Source organism: Corapipo altera, unplaced genomic scaffold (assembly GCF_003945725.1).
Source record: "Corapipo altera isolate COAL_440 unplaced genomic scaffold, ASM394572v1 24b, whole genome shotgun sequence".
NCBI classification, from domain to species: domain Eukaryota; kingdom Metazoa; phylum Chordata; class Aves; order Passeriformes; family Pipridae; genus Corapipo; species Corapipo altera.
The window spans coordinates 14,478,068-14,499,418 of record NW_020884888.1 but is presented as its reverse complement, the minus strand read 5'-3'; the positions used below and the strand labels follow the sequence as shown (position 1 = coordinate 14,499,418).

Sequence of the window (21,351 nt, the reverse complement as noted above, 5' to 3'; positions counted from 1 at the left end):
TTAAGGATTGTACGGAGGCAGCGTTGATGGAAACGTTCTAGGAGATGCAGGTGGTGGCGGTAGATGACCCATGATTCGGAACCGTATAAGAGAGTAGACAGCACTATGGCTCTGTAAACAGTGATCTTGGTGTTTTTCTTCAAGTGTTTATTACGCCATACTCTTTTGTGACCTGCCTAAAGAGGACCTTAAGAACACTGTAGATTTAAGAGCTTGAAAAAAAGCTTCTCTTAAAAAAAAAGTAGTATACATTCTTAACTGGAGATGCTCCTTTTGAACAGAGTGCTGAGGAAACATGCTGAAAATGGTCAGAGAAGACTAGTTAAAGAAAAAAGGTTGTCCCAGTAAAACCTCGACTTGTTAGAATGGCAAGGTTAATGGGTGCAATTAACAAAATCAGTTGGTTTTAAAAAAAAGTTTTATTTATGAAGCTAGTCATGTGAGTGCAAAGAAAATCTGATGTCATTTCTAGGAAAGAGCAGAACTTGGGGATTTAGAAAAAGGGAGGAGGGATGAGTCTTTCCCAAACAAAATCACATGTTATGCATTGGATTAAAAATTGGGTGAATAATCTAAAAAAAAAAAAAAAAAAGAGTTTAAGGATCCTTGTTTTTTCAGTGCAATCAGCTGAGATGCTGCAGGTGTATTGAGAAGGGTCTTACTGGAGTGAATCATGATCTAGAAAACACCTGCAGAAGATTATAAATAAGCTCAAGCTGTCTTCCTTTGCCAGATGAACCAGATGGATTGCATATTTGTAGCACCTCACAGGAAAGTGGTTTCTCTTGGAGGGCTTTTTAATTTTGTAGCAAATAAAAAAATAGGAGTTGGAGGCTAATATTGAACAAATTGATTTTAGAAATGAGTTTAGACTTTTAATAGTGGTTTTAGTGCATAATGAAAATAAAACTGTCAAATGACAGTAGTCTTAATGTATTTCTAGCTTATTCTTCTCCACACCTGTTACTTAAGAAATAAAGGTCACTTCCTAAGATTGCAGTAAAAACTACATACAACCTTTATAAAACCCAGCTCCTATAGACTACTAAGGATCTTTTAGTTTTTAACAACCTAGGCACCTACAAGTTCAGCTTGCAGTCTTGGGTTTTAAGGTTTCTCTTTTCCAAGCACTGATGTGGTATATAGTATACCACTAGTTTTTTAGTTCTTGAGAACTATATTTAGAGTAATTTGTATCAATTTTGACTTTCAGAAATTGGCAGTAGATTTATTAGCAATAGAAAGTTATAGCTCTCTCTTTCGCATGCATTTTCGCCATGTCAGTCTGCTGCTACATCTCTAAATCCTAGCATGTATCCTGGTGTATATCCTGGCATTCTACTCTTGGTAGTGCTGATTAATATGTAATATTTTGTATCTACCTTCTAGTCCATTTCCCAGTGTTTACATCCAGCTATGATTATTTTGTTGCTTGTTAAGTGTGAGTCTTATTACTTTTGTAGGCATTTAGTAAAATTTCAGTGGTTAGAAAAGTTTGTTGGGAAGTTATAATACCCTTTATAAATAATGGAGAGTTTGTGAAACAAGGTAATTTTGTAACTTACGGCATTTTATTGCTTCCTAAAAAAGGAAACACATTGGCCCTTTGATTGCCTGTACCTGGCTCATTCCAAGACAACACGCATCAGTCTTCTAAATCCTGGTTTCCCTCAAAATATAATGTCAATTTATGATTATGTTTTCTCTGAAGGGTGATGACCAATGTAATCTAAGCACCTTTAAATGATTTAGAAATGATTTGTTATAGGAAGATATGTCATTTAGAACAAGGTAACTCTTGTAAGAGTCTAGTGACCAAAATTGTCACTTTGTTTCTTTGTTTTTAATCCATTGCAATTATAAATAGAAATGGATCAGATAAAATGAGGATTCAGTGTTTTTTCCCTCAATTATAGTAGTAACAGCTCTTTAGTGAACCAGGAGTTCAGAAATAGAGCATCTCCTAACTAATTGAGAGACAAATGCACGTGCAAGTAGAAAATGATTCTTGTGCTTATTTTTATACTCACTGTTTCAACAGCTGCATATCTCAATTAAGTGTGGCTAATTAGAAGCTTGGCTTAAAGGCAGTACTGCTCTGGGGTTTGAAAAAGTACATTGGGCTATTTATCACAAGAATAAAGTTCTGAGTCTCTGTTTTCACTCTGGACTACCTCTTCCATGCTGAAAACCTTGTTTTGGTGCGTGAGTGCTCCTTATTTGCCTGGAGAGATGAGGCACTGCCTTCAGTTGTATTTTGGTTACTCAAGTGCTCTTTGTTCATAGGACCCTTTTTTTCAGAGGATGCCAACATGGACCTATAATCACTATTTGGATTGTCAGTCTGTTGGCCTCTTAAAATCCACAGATAAAGATTGGTGGCTTTTTTTTTTTTTAATGGTATTAATATTTGTTTCAGGGAATGATGATCGTTGTCTCCTGCTGGCTCCAGGCAGAAGTGAAGTCTCAAAGTCTTATGTAATTATCGCTGTTTACTGGTGGACCTTGAGCAGCTACGTGCTAGTCAATAAGTCAAACTCTTGGTCTTCCTGTTGCCTCTTGCACTATTCTCAGAGGGCTTTGGCTAAAGCATCAAAGCTACTCTTAAGCAGTGGATAAATCACAAAGTCGTTTAAATGGTGTTTAGCTTTCCTTGAGCTAGTTTGGGCTTTGTCAAGAGAGATGTGGGTTTTATGCTGCTGTTGGGTTGTGTGGTCTGAATGAGTTGAGTCTTTGGAGAGCTGCAAGGACCAGCTTTACACCATGATCTGGGTCTAGAACTGTCACTCTTAAGTGGGAGGTGGAACTGCTGTGTTGAAGATAAGGCTTTCAGAAAGGGGAACTGAAGATGCTTTCTCGATTTATATAAATCATGCTTGAAAGAGCAATTGCAATGTCAGGTGAAATAAAAGAGCATTATGTAAGGGGTCTTGAAAAGTCCCCAAGCTGAAGTAATTAGGACAAGATTCAGTACAGTTTGCTGACAGTTTGCTTTCTGCACCCTTCCTTATGGTAAATCTATTAAATTTCACTCTGACTTTAATAGAAGAGGTAGTGGACTTAGTGTGATAGTACTAGCTTTACTTCAGAATGAAACAGTATGTGTAACAATTTTATACAACATGCATCTTCCAAAAACACCCTTGTGAGAGATTTTTCCTTTTCCTTCCTGAAACTGGTGAAATATATATTGACTTATGGAAAGCGTTAAGCAGAGTTTTGTCAGCATTCAGAAATACAGTAGAAAATACAACAAGGTGCACATTATACACTGTAGAAAGTAATTTGAATTCTGTTCAAGGCTGTTTAAATAAGGCAATTGTTAGTTCTAAATACACTATGTATTAATGCATTAATATAACATTTGACTATTAGTGAAGTTCAGACTAGTTCAGAAAGGCATTTTAACTTTATTAGGGTAAGTATTGGGGTATTTTTTTGTGTGGAGTTTGTTTGACTTGGTTTTGGTGGTGGTGGGTTTGGTTTTGTTAGGGTTTTTTTTATTCTTTTAGCTTAGTGTAAGAAAAACTACTTCTCTCCTCAGAATTGTCAATGCTTATGTTTTTGGTGCACAAAGATACTTAATTCCACATGGACACTTGCTGTGTGCAGTTGAAAAGAATCATTGCATCTTTTGATTTTTAGTTTTTTAAGACATTAAAACCATCTCTTTTTGAATGGATTAAGAACAGGCAAATAACAAAGGATATTGAAATGCTTGAGAGAAGCACAAAAGGACAAAGCCAGATTCAAACATGATTTGAAATGACATTGGTAGATCTTTATTTTCACTTTTAGAATCCTACTTATCCAAATGTGCTCCCTCCTGTGCACAGATAGCCATTGACTTCAAGAGGGGAAACTTGATAAACATGGGCAGAATCAGGTCCACAGCACCAACGTCCTTTTTTGTTAAGTATAAATTACACATATAAACATTTCCCAGATGTTTTTATTGTCATCTTTTGAACCTGGATTTGATGTGGATAATTAAAAGAGTTATTGCTTACTTAGCAAATAGAGAAGAATAAATATTTTACAGTGCTTTTATTGTGCATGGCCAGATGTCATGTTATCACGCTGCATTATTTTTCTTTGAGATTAATAGTGCTTTGTCTGTCTCCCAGATGTATGCGACACCTGCTAGTTTATCTGTCTAGGTCATTGTTACAGAAAGTCTCTCTGCTATATGACTGCTGTAAGGATATATCTCATATAATGACTTTGCTCCATTTTATGCTGTTTATCTTTTTCAGCATTTAGAGGATATGTGTATTGATCCATGGAGATGCAGGAAAAGTCCTTAGTTCCCTTCTCTCTCTTCTGGAAATGAGAGTGTTTTCAAGCCCAGTTTTAGAGTGGATGTGAGAGCAGAAGCTGTTTCCTGGTTTGGCCAAAACCTCCGTGCCAATGCAGACATCAGGATGGAGAGTAACAAATCTGTCTCTTCCACCTACTGGTTCTGTCAGAGGAAAAGAGAGGTGCAAATTTCTTTCGCTATCCCTTTATCTGCTACGTGGTGTTTCTGGCATCCATTTAGCTCATGAATGACTGCACCACTTGTTTCGGATGCTCTTCACAGGGTCTTGCCAACAGCAGTGCTGTGAAATAAGCCTGGTTCATGCAAGGTGTCGTGGCTCCCCACTGGGTTCTCAGTGGCAGCACTGAGTGATAATAACACGGTCTTTTTGTTTTCACTCTGCTGAGGTTTAACGAGCCCATGTGTAACGGTGGAGATTAATTCAACTTTCTATCTGCTGGCTTGGGACAGCATTACAGCACTTTGCATTAGGAAGCTTAGGTCTACTATTATATGATTTAGTAGGACTTATTATTATAATTATTTTTTTTTTTCTAGGAATAATTTGACACAGGAAAACTTCCAGCCTGCTGGGCTTTCTTTGGGAGTCTTTAACCCTTGGTAATTATCAAAGTAAAATATAAATTTAAGAACTTTTTTGTGCTGTGCAGTCTGGTCAGTGTGTTTTCTCTGCTTCCTCCCAGGAGAGCAACGCTTATGGTGGTGGTGCTAGTGGTAGTGCCAAATAGAATAGGACTTGAGTCAAGAAAAAGCTAGTCCCGCAACTGAGCCATGGTTGCTTAATTTATACATCTCTATGGATGTTGCTTTTTTAAGTGGTGAGCATATATGTGCTGTTGCTGGTCCACAGGAAAAGAAAACTTGTTGCTGTCCTTCTCAAGTCTGTTACTGAGAATGGGGGCTGTGTTTGTTCTCTCTTTGTAGCAGTGATTGCTTCACCACTGATCTTGGTATGGGATCATCAGAACTGCTGCTGGTTGTTTAGGAAAGGTCTTCCTTTTCCAGATTCCCACACTCTGAAGGTTTCAAGACTTGTTGCATCCATGTCCTGACCTCACAGCTTTTTCTTGCAAGGTATTTCCCTTCTCAGTGGGAGGAAGGGTACAAAAGAAAAAGTCTGAGCAGGATTTTTGTGGATGTCTTGCTGTGCAGTGGTTTCCTCATTTTTAACATACTTTTAAAGTGCTCTGTGCTGACTGAGCACAAAGAATCATCTTTGGTATGTCAAGATGTGACCTGTTTCAGACCCAATAAAATTAGTTTTTTATTCCTCATGAACCATGATCTATTCAGCTCTGTTTCTTCTCAAGTACCTCCACTATAGATGCAAGCAAGTCACATGAAAAGGATTTGTTTTGTACTGTGGCCTGCGTTGTACTGGTTATGCTGCTGTTACAGCACTTCATGCCCCTGTTCTGGAGTCTTGATCACAGTGTGCTCTCTGGTAATGAACACAGAAAATTCTTCTGCCTAGCGTGAAGTTATGGAAGAAAATGCATAAATCTCCCATTCTGCAACACAGCAGAAATATGGAATCTTACTTTCAGTACTGTGAGATCTGCTGAGTTGTGATGCTCCTGCAGTTACCAGTTCTGTTTTATTTTAAGACTGGTCTAATGCACAGAGTCCAGGTTACCTGCCTTTACAATGAAATGAAACAGATGAGGTGGAAGATCGATGTGTAGATCTGAGATGGTCAGATAGATCTGCTTACTTTCTTCCATAACATTCTTTCAAAATTGCTGTGGAAATGCAGTGTAGGAGCTAGGTATTTGCTCTTGCTGATGAAGCTGACATTTGTATTTGCTGTGGTGTGGTTTACTGGGTTTGTTAATTAGTTTTAATATGTGATTTAGGCTGCTTCTGGTATACATAAGTAGATATGGACTAAATTTGCCAAAAATGAGTTGTCATTGCAGCTGCTTCCACTTTATGAAGAGATACAGTGTAATTTTTCAGGCTCAGATGAGTATATCTATGATGCAGGAACAACACTTGCGGATAAACGCCAACTATTTATCATTTGCATCCAGTTCAGACACTGTTCAGAAGTGAGTTAAAATTAGTCAAAATTAGTTCCTAAATGTTATATTAAAATGTGTCCTTTCATTTAATGTCATATTTATCTTGAAGTTTGAGGAAGAACATGAAGTTGCACATTTACTACAGAGCTTTAATAAGCTTCTGCAGCTAATTTTTGGAAAACAGAAATTACTCCATCTGCTTGCTGTTATTTAGAAGTGTGTGATTTCTCAGGTGTCTAGGTGAAAGAGCCAAGCTATTTTGGTGCACACAGAGTAAACTTGTGTTCAAATGTCAGTGTAAATTTTTAAGCATACCTTTAAATAAATTCACTCATTCGTAACCTTCAACCTTTTATAAATTGAAATGATCTTTATCGGATATTAACTTGTACTTTAGTAAGCTGAAGTATCACAAGTGCAGAAAAGGAATGGAAATACTTATTAGGGGCAAATTTTTGAGATGTGGAGTTGCTGGAATTTTGATAAAATAGAAAACTTAAGTTAAACATTTTGTTTCAATAGCAGAGGCATCGCATTTTATGTATTAGATGGTTTTTAACATGGTGAAAAAATCCTTTTGAAACATTATTCTCTTCTGTGCTTCTCTCTTCAGTGTTACTTTTCACCATTATCCAGATATCCCCTCACTCTAAAAATTATATTCCACTTCAGTGTTTTAGCAAATTTGGGCCAAGCAGAGGGACACAGAGGCACTGTGCTGCAAATAACTTCCTATGGAATTTTTTGAAATTTTTTGAGAAGGTGAATGAAAGGTCTGTAAGGGTGAATATTCATCAAAGCAGCGAGTCTATTACATGGTCCATCAATGCAACCAGGTGTCTTTGCTGGAGTCAGCAAGCAAAGGCCAGCTCTGAGTTTCTGTGTTTTGCTGGGCTTTTTGCTGATGTGAGGAGCTTGGGTTTCTGCTGTAGTTGTGAAATATGCGCTTTTTGTATGTTCAGCAGAAAGTCTATGGATCATATGAATCCTAACTTGCTAATATTTTGAAGGGTTTACAAGGGCTGATGTGAAGCACAAACTCTCTGCTGGACCTGTATTTCACTTTGAGTGTGAAAGCTGTCTTCATGTTGGTGATATTATTTTTGTCATATTGAAAAGTGTAGATAGTTGGTGTAAACCAGATTCTTTGTATTTTAACTGCATTCCAAACAAAGTGCACTTGGGTCGGGGTAATCCCATGGACAAATACAGGCTGGGTGGAGAATGGATTGAGAGCAACCCTGCTGAGAAGAACTTAGGGGTGTTGGGGGATAAAAAGCTGACATGACCTGGCAATGTGCGCTCTCAGCCTAGAAAGTCAACCATGTCCTGGGCTGCATTAAAAGCAGCATGGCCAGCAGATTGAGGGAGGTGATTCTGCCCCTCCACTCGGCTCTCATGAGACCCCACCTGGAATGCTGCATCCAGCTCTGAGGCCCCAAACATCAGAAGGATATGGACCTGTTGGAGTGAGTTCAGAGAAGGACCATGAAAATGATTAGAGAGCTAGAGCATCTCTCCTATGAGGGAAGACTGAGAGACTTAGAGTTGTTCAGGCTAGAGAAGAGAAGGCTCTGGGGAGATATTAGAGCACCTTCCAGTACCTAAAGGGGCCTACAAGAAAACCAGAGAGGGACTTTTTATAAGGTCCTGTAGAGATAGGACAGGGATTATGGTTTTAAATTGAAAGGGGGTGGGGTTAGATTAGATATTAGGAAACAATTCTTTACAGTGAGAGTGGTGAGGCAGTGGAACTGGTTGCCAAAAGAAGCTGTGAATGGCCCAACCCTGGCAGTGTTCAAGGCCAGGTTGGATGTGGCTCTGGTCTATTGGAAGGTGTCCCTGCTCACTGCAGGGAGGCTGGAACGAGATGATTTTTGCTGTCTCTTCCAACCCAAACCATTCTATGAAAATAAGAGTGTGTTTTAGCTGAAGACAATGTACCTTTTGTCTTCCTCCCCTGCTTAGTCCTGGTGGTCTGTGCTCTCTTCAGGACCTGATAAAGTGAGTTTTTTCTGAGCTGTGGTCTTATCTGTGCATTATCCATCTGTTGTATAGATTACTGCCAGGTTTTGGAAGTACTCTGGCTTCTGTGTCCAGCTTTCCCCTTGCATGTCCTGTTCCAATGCAGGCAATGCTCAGGTGTAAGATGGAAGCATTTTGCTAGCTGGTGGATACCAGGTTCTTGCCAATGGTGGAAGTCATCTCTGTGTGTATCCCTGCAATTCTGGCACACCTAAAGTAGGCATGACCTGCTGTGAGTGTGCTTCTACCTACAGTGAACCCAGGAACATTTACCTAGCTCTTTGTGCATGTGGGATGAAAGCAGTGAGGAAAACACATGGAGTTAAATGGAAGTGACTGTTTTGACCGTATAGTTCTGAGGTGACAAGAGGTTTTGGCGTACATCTCCCTAGACCTTCCTTTCTTAGAAGGTCCCCAGAGAAGTCTGAATGATTTTTACATTGAGAAAGCATTAGTTTTTACTAGGAGAAAAGGTTAAAAAAGCTAAGTGATATGTGGAAGACAGGAATAAAAGAGGAGGACTATATGCAACTTTTCTGTTCAAGTGTGCCCAAGCAGGGAGAGCCCATGTGGCTGGGCATAGCTTTTGTGGCAGCAAACTGCATAGTCCCATCTGATTCTAGGAAGACTTTTCCACTTTATAATCCTGGAAAAAATACCGTTTGTCATAAGGATCTTCAGGATAGGGTAGTAATGACTGGTACATCATTACTGAATGTTTACAAGTAGCACTGGATTAGCTCAGACAAGAAATTAGGAGGCTAAATAAGGAGCAGCTTTTTTAATCTATGGTAAAATTATAGATTTAATTTTGCTCTTACTGTGTATTTTAGTAGTGTGGGATGTTTTTTTTTTGGTTGGTTGGGTGTGGGTTTTTTGTTCTTGGTTTTTTTTTTTTTTTGGTTATATTTCTTTACTGCATTATTTGCAGTTTCTTTAATGTTTTGTCCATCTTTCTGTCTTTCTTTTTTCTGTTTGCATTGTACGTTTCTTTTTATGGTACTACTTCTTATTAAATAAAAGAGTGCTGCTGATTTTTAATATCTGTAAGTAATCTTTCATTGTTCAAGAGAAAGAGAGAGCTCATGGAGGACTGACTGTGTATATACTACCTAATGATCTCAGACATTTCAGTTTAATTGTGAGTGTTGCTATTTGCTCTGTAAATGATTTTTAAAAATCAGAAAAATTGCATTATACATTATGAAGGAGAAAAACTGCATATTGAGATGATCATATAACATTCAGATACTTAAAAACTAGCATAAAAATACTAAAATATTGTTTGAAATGTCTAGTTCAATAACTGGCTTCATCAGCTATTGTGTGCATTGATTTTATCCTGTTTCCACTGTAAACTTCAGAAAAATATAATGCTTGTTTGTCAGTGATTTTGGTGTCCAGTGGAAAACTGTGAAACACTGTGATACTTATATTCTTTTGCTGTGTACTTAACCCCACTGTGCACTTCTTAAATTGTACAAAATATTTTCTCCTTTCTCATTATTAATTAAAAAAAAGAGCTCTCCCCCATATTTCTTTATAGCTTTCCAGAACCTTTTGTATGTGGTTTTAGCTTATAGTGAAGAATTGTATCTATTTTAATTTTTATTCTTGAGATATTAGTGAGAAGATAAAACAACCTGGCAGCTTTTTCTTTTTCCTCCTTTAAATGAGTGTTAAACAATAGCACACTGGAAAGCCCTCCTCCTCATAGCCCCAAAACCCTCCTAACCCTGAGCTCACCAGATTAATGACTGTATAACCTGAACTTTGCTGAAATATACTAGATAAACTGTTCTTTATAAGGCAGAGGAGAGGGTAGAGAAGGCATTATAGGTGAGGACTCTTTTTATCTAGTGTAGAGGACAAGCCCCACTATGCATGAAAGATATTTGGCAGAAAAATCTAGAGGTTTTTAAGTTTGATAAGAATACTTGGTGCTGCTTATGTTGTACTGTGGTATTAAATTCAAAGTTTATAGGACTAATGAATTCAGTCTGCTGCTTCCAATTATGTTTTGACAGGGTTTGTGTGACCTCCTTTCCTCTGTATGAGTTATGGGCAAAATTATTGGAGATCACAGAGAATGAATAAACTCTAGAACTAAAATTCAAGTAGTTTATTTCTCTAAATCTAAACTAATAGAAGTATATGCAGTTTTATGGGAGTGTTTGAGTAGAACATGCCATGCATATTTTAGCTTATTTATGACCAACATGTACACATCTAGGGAAAAATAAGGACCTTGCTTATCCTGTCTACCAAAATTGTTTTATTTTCTTAAAAAAAGAAAGGAGGACACTCTCCACCCATCCCAACTTATTTACTTGCCATAATAAACTATGGTATTTCTTAAGAACGTTGGGCTTTGCTTTGTATATTGTTCATGCTGTCACTGTGCCTAGGGCTTTACTAAAGCTAGTGAATAAATGCATCAGCTATAGCTGCACAAGAAACCAGTTCAGCCGGAAGGCTGATCCTGAATTACATCAAGGAATGCTTGGAAAAGAATCAAGCAAACTGAAATACCTACATAGCTACGAACTGTAAATTTGCAGATGGTGATAAAACTTTTACTATAAAGGTGCTGCTTTTTCCAGTATAATGCACTATCCTACATTTGACCCTCTACTCCTCTAATGTGAAATGAGAAGCCAAAGCAGCAAAGTAAGTAGGCTGTAATCAGTGAATGCAGTGGGAGTCAGCTTTGTGTGCATGGGATTGTAGAAGTCTCTGTGTTCTTGTGCCTGGCTGATATCTTTCTGAAACAAAATAATGGGCCTTAAAATATTGTTAAGTCCTATCTCTTTATATAAAAAAGGCTGATTAACTTATTTATATGAGGATTAAGTAACTGGCGATAAAGTTCTGTAAAAAAAAATTAGATTTGGAGGGCAAAAAGATTACCAGGCCTTAAAAAACTGTAAATACAAAAAAATGTTTCCTTAGAGGGATTAAAACAGAAAATATGTCCTTGTACTTTACAGTTTCTGCTAAGTACAAAGGGATTAGGAAGAAAATTCTGTAAAAGGCTATTTATTGCATGCTCACCCACAATGGATTCTGTTTTCCTGAAGATATCCTCCCATAGTCTCCCACACTAGCCATGGACTGAATAAATCACTGGGGTCTGATCCCTCCTATTGCAAGTGTAGAGGATTATAATAGCATTGTTAAAGGAGATCTGGTTAGGAATGTATGAATGTGGAAGCACCAGGAGGAATAAATTGCTGGAAAGGGGCTATAGGAATGAACAGGTCTAAATGCAGCTTTTCCTGAGACCTGGGGTCAGGAGGCAAAGGACAGTGATTAGGCCCTGGTGACTCATAGGATGAAAAGATTGATCACTGGCAGCTCCAGAAGGCTACAAGAAGCCCACATAAACCTGCCTGGGGCTGCCATCCCAACAGGAGATGGACTCATCCTGGTAGACTCTTGGCTCCCAAATCAGCCTGGGAGGCCGTGGATGGATGCCAGGGACACCTGGACCCTGTGGCTTTGCTATTGGGCAGGCTGCTTAGACCTGTGAGCTTTGATGTTGGTGAATATTTGGGTATGAAAGTAAGAGTCTGAATGAAGACGGCTTTGTTTAAAAACAAAACCATCTTCCTTGCCTGTAAGATTTGCTCCAGTAACACTGCGATAATGTGAGCAACGTTTCCTACATACAGACAGCAATCGGCATCTGCTCACCAGTGAACCGTTGCATGCATTTCTCCTGACGTAACTAAAGATTATGGGAGTCTTATGGGGTCTCTGTGGGGTGTTGCATATGTTTTTCGCAAATATCCCATCTGTGAGCAGTTAAGTACTGGAAAAAACACTTAAAAACCCAAATGAAAACAGAAAAACACAAACAGAGAAACTCAATCACCAAGATGTTGTTATGCTTCTTCAGTGCTTTGGTCCTGGAGTGCTGCTTGTGTTGGTGGTGATGCCTGGTGGGCGTGAGCGGGGTGTGGGGAGGGAGGGGGGCTTATTGGTCTGTGTCTCCCTGCAGGAGACCCTTATGCCATAGGTATCAGGTCAAAGCAGTAACTGAAGTTGCTCTTGGTTTTATTTCAAATTAATAAAGGAGAAGGTTTTGTTACATCTTCCTCAAATGTTTTGAAAAAAGCTATGGATGGCTTGTGGGGTTTACAGGACTTTATTATTTTTGTTTGAAGAGCTAGGCTTCTTTAAAAGTAAGGGCTGGAGATAAATGATAAACACTTGTGTATTTCACAGTCATCTGCGCTCTACTGAGTTTGTAACTGTTAATTTCTTGCCTTTTTTTTTCCATCTCTTGCCATGGGTCAGGTGAATTAATAAGAAAAAAAAAAAATGAGTAGTTTGAGTTGCACCTCCGTTCCACAGTACCTCTGTTAAACAAGCTACTCTTCAGGCATGGAGAATCCTTACCTCTGTCATTGCTTGCTGTTAGGCTCTGGGAAGTCTTTCAAAATGTTGTGGGTTTTTAGATATTCTTCAACTTGGGCTCTCATTAGGTTCTCTCACTGGCATGAAGATGTTGTGCCAGAACAAGATGTAGTTGATTATAATATGGGCACATGGTAGCTAAAGTTTCATAGATCTGCACAAGGGTTGTGTCAAGGCCATGGGTTCTGCCTGAGTTTATTTTCTTTAAATGGTTGTAAAGACTTCACAGACCTAGCATGAGAAATTTTTACTTTCCTTACTACTGTGCAGCTCAGAGGTGAAAGGTGCAGTATATACACTGTTCTCAAAAACTGCTGAAGTGTCTACTGTGGATCTACATGTTGGACTAGTGAAGAAGTCTGAGAGAATGGACACTGTAACACAACAATAGCATTAGAAAAGTTAATTCAGTGGGATGCCTGTGTAAGCCATGCTATACCTAGGCAGGATAATGTTTGACATCATAGATCACTCTGGAGGAGTAGACTTTACTGAAGCAAGTAGACAGTGGAAAAATTTTATGTTGCTTACATGAATTGATGTTGATTTGATGTAAGGAAATTAACTTGAAATTTGATTTCTAAAAGTGTTAAATGTGTTTTCACCAGCAGTAAACTGATAATTTATTAGTCTGAGTCTAGTCCTCTGTTCTTTTAGCTGCAGGGGCATAGGCTAGAAATTTTCTTGAGTAGGAGAGAGATCTTTTTTAAATGGTTCTGTTGGAAGTACATCCTACAGATGGTGAACGAATTCAGTTGTCTGAAAGATGCTATGGATAATCCATCCAATAATGTATTTATTATAAAGACATATAGATTACAAAGTAAATGACTAATTAGCATGCTGACAACCTTATGAAGTCTTTTGTATACTGGTTTTCATTGTTCTTTTAAGTTATTCCTATTTTTTTGCCACAAATTAGCATCATATTTTATTTAAATTCTTTTAAAATATCATTTCCTACAACATCAAAGAAATTTACTTTAGCAGGATTACTATTCATTATTCTACGGGGTTTCAGAAAGAAGCTGTGTGTTATTTCAGTTAGATCCTGGAGGAGGATGAGGAGAGACAAAGCAGAACTGGTGTTAAGTTGCTCTATCATTTTTCATTTGCACAGAAAAGTTTACTGTTCAGCTGGTTTCCTGCCAGTTGTTCCTATGCTAAGACGACTTCCACTGTAGAGTTAAAACAACTTGAATTTGAAAATGGAGATTGAAACTAGGGACTAGGACGCTAGTACAAAGGATAAGGGAGTCCTATGTTGCTTCTGTTGTTTTCCTCCTGAAATGCTTACAAACCAGAAGTTACACATTTGCAAGCTAGTCTTGGCATAAATAGAAAAATAACTATAAAACATGGCCATTAAAGAATTATAAAATAAGGCTGTCTGTAGGGAAAACTTTAAACAGGCATATGACATTGAAATAATATTGATTTATGCTTTATAACCCACAGCTACTGATGAAACGTTATCTTTCCCCCACGTTTTAGCAGTGGCAAAGGCTTGCTTTCTCACAGGCTTAGAAAAAAAGCCTAATTTTTACTTTGAAAGCAAAATTAAATGCTTTTTAATTTTCAGTAGTTGAGAAACTTTACAGTTTACATTGAAACAAACTTTATCCAAGTAGGTGCTTATACAAGTACTTTATTTTCATTTAGACAACTACTATGTATTACAGAGCTTCGTTTAGAAAGTTACTGACTCAAGACTTTCACAACTCTGCTTGCTTCCCTTCATAAAGAAGAGAGTACACCTTCTTACTGTGGTTAATGGTTTATTTTGCAAATAAACTTGACTAAATTTTGGCTTCCATTCTATAGAGATGATGTAACATTATTTTATATGAGGAAGAGGTGATGTGGTGGACACCAATGGCCTTGGACAGTGAAGGAAGTGCCAAGGAAAATGTGGAGCTGTGTTTAATACAGAATGGGGAAGCTTCTCCATAAGCAAATATCTGGCTCTCTGCACTGAATGATACTGAGGAAAAACTGAGGATGGGAAAAACTGAGAATGAGAAAAACATCTTGCTGTGTGGTGACGCTTAACAAATTATGTGCAAAATGAGTTCCAACAAATCTGGTGGAAAACACCCCATGCAGCCAGACTTCAGCTTGATATGGCTGACTGTTAAGTTTTGAATTTAATTACTCTAGTTTAACTAAATTGTTTTCTTTGCTGTATTTACTTTTGCTAGAGGTGTAAGATTTAAGTCCAGATACATCACAGTCTTGACAAAACCAAAATAATTTTGAATTGTAAAGATTCGTCCTCAAAGAAGAATCTTGCTTTAGCCAGAAAGAAACAGCTTTGGCCTTTTTCACTGGGGAAGAGTAGTATGTCAAATACTACTCAAAAGAAATCCTGTCTTTTTGATGTTTAGATGTTTAGAATGTATAAATCCTATCTGTTTATTACACGTGTTTAGGGACATAAGCATTGACATCTTTAATTCTTGCTCTTGCTTGTGAATCTTTCAGGATTGTTGCTGAAGACTGAACAGCACAGATACTGCTTTGCTAATGCAGTTTTCTGGACCCGGAGCTTTTATTCATGCACTGAACTCTTTCTTGGCTGCTCAGCTTGGATATACCAGGTGGCTGTGAGAGTTGAACTGTTTTCACAGTTTCTGTGGGAATTCATCAATTTTTCTTTGTTAGTGTTTTACCTCTCTTACAGACTACCTGTTTATTAAGGAATGTTATGGAAGCCCGGAATATCTGATGTGTTTCCAGAGGTGGAAAGCTGTAGTAATGTCTTTGTTACTGTGTGATATCAAATTTTTTTTCCATTTGTTCTTTAATGCCATGTTGCAAAACATTGAGCTCTCTTTGAACTATTTTAATGCTGTGAATGTCACAGGCTTTAATAATATCTCAAACCTTTTTTTGTGCAAAATTGTTTTTTCTGGCAGTGGTAATCTGGCAAATTTTAGGTAATTTACTTTTAAAACAGTGCAAATGTTTGAAATTGCTTGAATCACAGCTGGCATTTTAAAAAAACAAACCCCAAACCCATTAACAATTATCTTTGCCTTTTGCTATCCAAAATAAGCAAAAAATATAAGAATCCTCTTATTCTAATTCCTCCAATTGACTACTTTGAAATAATGGATGAAATGTAATTTATATCTCTACAAAATCCCTAAATTTAAAAATAATGTGATACCTTTGAATGGAAAGGCATGGCTGTCTCTATGAACAATACGTGTTACCTGAAGCAGTGTAGCTTTCATGCTATTCAACATTGCTGACTTATTTCCTGGAGACTAATTAGAGTCATTGAGCCTGTCTTCAGTGGGACTTTGAACTGGTTCTTATTGGGGTAGGGTGTCTCAATTACTGAAATGCTGAACATATGATGTATCAACATGGTTTATTAAATAATGTGTTTACCTAGAGCCAAAAAATCTTTGGAGGCCCATCAAAAATATATCCTAACAGTAGTACCATGACAGTAATATTTCTTGTGAGGTGGTTGTTTGAAACTTACTTTGCTCTTGAATTCCCCACTGATCAATTACAGAGCCTGTATCCAAGACAGAGAATCTGAGATCAAAGCATGAGGAGTTTATGCAGACATGACCATATCCTAAACAACAGGATTTAAATCCATCAGCACTACTGGAGATGGAGGAGTGGTTGTGACAACTCTGTCAGATCCCTACTTGAAAAACTTAGAAGGTTAAAAACAAAATTAAAAAAACTCAAACAAAAACAAAAGATCAAAACACCAAAAAAACCACAGAACCAATCAACCAAACCCACAAAACCCCAAACAAAATCACTAATACCCCAAAACAACAACAAAAAAACTACAGCCAAAACTGATGCTAGGTAAAGCATCGATTTGCCCTATACAAGGGACGTGCTAGGAGCTGTTCTGTCTTAGAAGCCCTATATCTCCTTGAGCTACGTGGATGCTAAGTCGAAGGGAGTCTGCTGTTTCCACACCCAAACTGCTAAAAAAAATGTTACTCTTCTTTGGGATGGAGTAAAAGTACGTAGTATGCATGGTAATAATTGCAGACAATATTGTGCTGGTGTTCTGTTACTTCAAGTACAGACTTTTTAGAAGGGTGTCTACTACCACTGACATGTAAGGCATGCCTGTCCCCATGTGGCAGTCAGTCTTAATCGTAGAGAACTGCACAGACTAACTTCTCGTGCAATAAACACTTTCCTTAGTGAAAACCAAGGCTGACAGAAATTGCTTAGGCTTGGCAGACTAGACTAGCTGGCTGAAAAAAAGCACCTCTGGACTGAATCTTGGATAGAAACATTACATTCATATTTCTACTGTGGAATTGAATAAACGCTAAGAGGGTTCTTGTGCTGGGAGTGGGGTGGGACAGATCACAGAACGTTAAATATGGCATTTCTAATTTCTTTGAAAATAAGTACCTATAAAAAAATGATAACCAGAAAAAAAAAAGGGAAAAAAGCCTATACTGAATTGACAAATCTTTATTTTATAAAATTGTGTTTGTCAATCCTTATGGTAAAGTATTGGGTTTTTAATTCTCCTCATTTAAGAGATTTCTGTGAGTTTTAGTACTATAATCACATTTTTCCCACTGAAAAATTTGGTTTTACAATTTTTTTCAATAAATATTTCTTTAAAATGGAAAGAACTTTTCTCTTTAGGGTCCTAGTTGTATTAATCTTTATTTTGTCAGGTTTGTTGTAGCAGTCTCAAGTGTGACACTGTATTTCTTATGCTGACCTCTTTAAAAAGCCCTGAAAAGTATCTGGTCACTTTGCTAAAGGCTGGGGAGTGATTCTCTCTTGGTTTGCAATCTCGCTGTATGGGAAGATGAAAACATAGCCGCTCACTTGCCCTTCCAGAGGCAGACTAGTTTCTTTTTGGCTTGTGTCTCTCTCTAGTTCACAGGTACTCCCATGTAGGTTAAAGAGCAACGGGATTTTTATGGCTTGCATAAACCAGAGCATTAAGAATGTCATGGGTAATAGATTGAATTCCCAACCTGATCAGACAGACCTGTCTGAAGCAGCTGTGTCCACGGAATTCCAGAAATGTTGCTCTCTGGTTTTGTAGCATGGTTTTGTGAAACACTTGCGATCTTGGCAACATGTGGGCAAACCCAGTTGTTCAGTCTCACTTGGCAGGGCACAGAGGTACATGTTGTTGCAATACAATATGCCTGTATGTCAAGTATATGAGACTTGCTAACTCTTTTACAAGCCTCTGTAGCAGCTGTGTAACAACTGCATCCAGAAAAGAGAAAATAATGAAACAGATTGTCTGTGTTTTCCAGTCTCTCTATTGGCAAATCATGAGCAGAATAGATCCTGTTTATATCCTCCAGGAAGATATTAGAGGACATGATTTGTTGGGTTTGATATTGTTATCCTTGAAATTTTCTTCTAAATTGGGGAGCTAAATAACCACTATATTCAGTAGCTGGATCTCACAGGTAAGTTTACTTAACATTTCAAACCAGTCCTGCAAACCAGCCTGAAATAGGTGGTAGTGGGGATTTTTTTGGGGTAGAGCACATTGGCTGTATGAGCTGGTATTTTCTTGCTTTGGCCATTGGAGTACTTCCCTGTAAAAAGGAAAATGTGTTTTCTGAGGATATGGTTCTGGAAGGAAGGTCAGGTGTGTCTCTGCTGCTGTGTTGAGGGGCAGGGGGAATTAATAGCATTAATGAATTTGCAGTAGTTTATAATAGCTCATTATTAGCAGTCTCATGAAGTAAGATGTATTTTAAACTTTTTTTTTTGTGATGAAGATGATCCTCTTAAAATTCTTAGATACCATTTCATTATAATGGCAAGTAGTAATGCTTAATTGGTACTATAAAAAGAATAAATTACAAAAGTATGACCTGTACTGGCCTTTAGAAAGTAATCATTGCAATTTCTTAAATAAACTTTTCTTTTTTTTAATACAGGTGGCATGATGTCAAAGGTTCTGTGTAAAATTCTTTAATTGCTCTTTTTTTTTTTAAGTTTAAATTTAATCTCATGGTTTAAAAATTGCACTGATTTTAAAGATAGAAATAACTTCAGAGGATACAAAAGTAGTAACTTTTTAATAACGAATTTGAGCTTTCAAAGAAATGCAAGAATTGTATGCACAAATAATTAATTCAGCAAATGTTTACTATAAGCTACTTGTAGTGGAAGATTTAGACTAAAAAATTTATTACTTTTAAAAAAAATAGATATGTGGAAGAATTTCCTTGATTTCTTTTTCTGTGGGTGCCCAGGTGTTTTGAAGAGAAACAAAGCCTTTCACTTGTTTACATTCTCTGCTGTTACAACATTTGTGTTCCTTTTCTGTTATCTCTGTTTCCCTTATCTGCTGAACAGTAGGCTGTGTTAATATTTGAGCCTCTGTGTTTGGATAAATAGCTGGTTTATTTTGTAAATGGTAGAGAGACTGATAGTTTGTGTAGCCTATTTGTTGTGTTACAAAAGAAGGATGGTATCTTGCAGTCTGGGTTTCACTGCTTCTTTCTGAAGGGTTAAATGGCTTGGGCTGTTTTAACTCACTTCTGCACATGGCACAAATGAGATTTTCTTTCTCTTTTTGGCCAGAACCCTCTTTATGTCAATATATTGATTCCTCATTGGAGAAACAGATGTAGTTTAGCCATTACTCCAAAGTACTACATGAAGACTGTCATTCTCCTCTGCCCCTTTCCCATTTTTGACACCTGTTACAACTGGGGAAGTATTTTATCCATTTCATTTTGAAGGAAAAGTGCATTCTTACTGGCTTTTAGAAGCAGACAGAAGAACAAATGGGAAGACTATGCAGAATCAAAATTCTGCATTACACAAAGAATGCATAGCAGTCTGCATGTGCTCATGTCTGCTTAATGGGTCTGGGAAGCAAGTCTCTGTCCAGAGAGAAATCTTATGGGCTAACCTCCATGTCTGTGCAGTTTTACTCAAAGATGGTTTTTTGGCTTTTCATCAGTTTGTGAGACTGTTAAATAGACAAGTGCACTCAGTTCAAATGAGAATGAATGAGAATTGGGCATCCAGACCACTTGGTGATTCAAAGTCCCACCTTTCATTTCATTTTGGGATACTGAGTCCTTTTGCCAAGTGCAAGACATGGTTGACTTGTGTGAGAAGGGGTTCTCCTGGAATTGAAGACCCGTTGGTTGGACGTGTCCTGAGGAGTCTGAAATCCCGCTGACTTTACAGCCAACACAAGATGTGCTGGAACAGCTGATGCTGTTCAAAGGTCCCTTCCTTTGGAAATAGTGGCTTTGTTGGTCTGTTGAATGTTTCAAGGTATAATAACATTGCTAGGTCCTGAAAGAGAGCTGATGGTCTGTAGTTTGGTTGTTCTAGCTTAGCATTTGCAGCCGTAGCATGGGGAATGAGCAGTTGGGATGAATTCTTTGAGTAAGTATGTGGGATGAGACAACCATTGTTGCCTTCTCTGCAAGGGACTCTTCATAACTCAGTTTCCATTGCTTTTGCTTTCTTGAATTTTTTTTTTTTTTTATGGTTAGCCATAAATGGTAATTTGTGTACAGAAAAGATCCTGCTGACTGCAACTTCTTTGTTTTTCTACTGAGACCTTGCTGGAGTTTATAGTCAGCATTTTTACTATAATTAACGTTTTATTGCTGCTTAATGTACAGGAAGTAAATCCTGTGGCAGAGTTGCTTGTTACTTGCCACTTCTTAAAATTATTTTTTTTTCTTCATCTCACTCTGTCATTTTCTGTAGAGAATGGTGCTTGTTCTCTGCAGCTGTAAGTGAATTGTGACACTCTGCACCCTGAGCCATATTTCCTTCACATTTGTTTTGCAGCAAATGTTTTAGATTGCCTGGCATCTTCCCCAAACTAATTAACATTAGAATCTGTCAAGAACAGTTCAAGCAAAAGAACTTAGCCTCTAACATGTCAGTCTACAGTGAGCAATTGCACTTTTGACAAAATTTAAGATGAGCATCTCTGCTGTTTAAATTATTATTCTATTTAGCTGAGATTTTCTTCTGTAATGTTTACTGTCTGTTTGGCAAAAGTATTCCCTAAACGTAGGCAATGCTCAAATACAATCTCTACTCCAAATATTTTAGAGCCTATAATCTCCCCAATCAAATACCTGTCAGAGCCAGAATCAAATTTCTACAATCTCATTTTCCTCAGTTTCATGAACAGTAGAATTACTTCTCCATCACTGTAGGAAAAACAAGGAGGATTGCTCCATGGTGAGGGGGTAAGGTTTAATGCCTATGATTTCTCCCTCTCTCCTTAATCGCCAAATTGAGCCATTCTCCACCACTTAAGGGATGGTTCTGGAAGCTGAACTGAGCTTACATGTTTTCCTACTGTATTTAAAAGTTGATTAGCCATAAAGATAAGGAGAAACTTTAATTCATTTTTTACAATAGCAATTGGTTTTTTGGTAGCACCTTAAAAGTCAAGTCAAGGACAATGTTACAAACACATAAGAAAGAGAGCAGTCTCTCCATGGAACTATAGCAGACCTCTCATCAGAGGTGGGCAAGAGATGAACAAATCTGTTAAAAGTTCAGTTGTAAATGTAGGATCTTGCAGTG

The 21,351-nt window shown here is 37.7% G+C and overlaps 1 protein-coding gene across 12 annotated transcripts in view; it reads left to right on the top strand.

Moving 5' to 3' along the window:
* The window catches only part of CTNND2 (catenin delta 2), a 631,505-nt gene that overhangs the window by 19,903 nt on the left and 590,251 nt on the right, over nt 1–21,351 (top strand). The window lies entirely within an intron of this gene.